Below are 1,239 nucleotides of genomic sequence, written 5' to 3' on the forward strand. Positions count from 1 at the left end.
GGGGGGGGGATTCAGAAAGAATTGGTTGGAGGTAAGGATTGTTTGGTTGGAGATCTGAAATAGTTGGGCCTAGAGATATTTGGAGATCATATCTCAGCCTAAGAATTGGATGAGACTTCTGTGGATTTTGTGAATGTTGAAGTCCAATTACTTGATCTTGTGGAGTCTTACATGAGAATATTTCTAGTGCTGTTGAAAGATGTCAGAAAGGATTGAAGAGTAAGACCTGTGGCCTTCATAGCTACAATAGAAGGCTTCAAGGCCAAGGTTGCCCATGAAACATGGACAAGAGGCATGTTATTGGTGACTACTGAGGAAAGAATATAGGGGGTTATTTCTTCTAATGTTTATGATTCTTTAAAACACCAAGACTTTTACATAATCCTAAAAGTATAAGTTGGAATCCTTCAAATGTGATTGACATTGAATTTTTCACCAATTAGGCATCTGGCGAATTGAAGCAGGTTATATTCCATGTGGGAAAATAAAGGAACAGTGACATTTTTTTCCCACTAATGTTCCCCATGACATTCATGAAGTATAAATCAGGAATGTATCTGGTTACAAGTAGCAGAAAACTCAAAGGTGGTTTAACAATAAGGGTGTATTTTTTGTTGCATAATACCAAGTCCAGAAGTCAGCTGCTGACACTAGTTCAGTTGATCTACGAGTATAATGTCCATCCACCAAAATTAGCATATTGGCTCTATTCTCATGTTAATTTTTTTTTAAGATTTGTTTTATTGGGGAATTGGGGGATGGGAACAGCGCTGGGAAATTGGGGGAAGGGGAACAGACAAGTTGTTGTCCTTTGTTCTTTAGTCTAGTTGTGGAGGATGTTGCTTCACTGGCCAAAGTTGGCACCATCATTGCGCTCTTCCTGGGCGAGGCAGATCAGTCGCCAGCTTCTGGACGGCCGCTCACTGCAGCTGCTGGCCGCTCACGCTGGCTGCTGGCTAAACACGGTAGCCCATGGTAACCCACTGCCACAGGGGCTGCAGCCTACGCCGTCTCTGGCGACTCATGGCAGCCCAGCTCCAGGTTGAGCTGTTGTTCAGCATCTTAGCTGTAGANAGGCAGATCAGTCGCCAGCTTCTGGACGGCCGCTCACTGCAGCTGCTGGCCGCTCACGCTGGCTGCTGGCTACACACAGTAGCCCATGGCAACCCGCTGCAGCAGGGACTGCAGTCTACCGTCGCCAGCGACTCACGGCAGCCCAGCTCCAGTTTGAGCTGTTGT

Source organism: Hipposideros armiger, unplaced genomic scaffold (genome assembly GCF_001890085.2).
Source record: "Hipposideros armiger isolate ML-2016 unplaced genomic scaffold, ASM189008v1 scaffold_151, whole genome shotgun sequence".
Taxonomy (NCBI): Eukaryota; Metazoa; Chordata; class Mammalia; order Chiroptera; family Hipposideridae; genus Hipposideros; species Hipposideros armiger.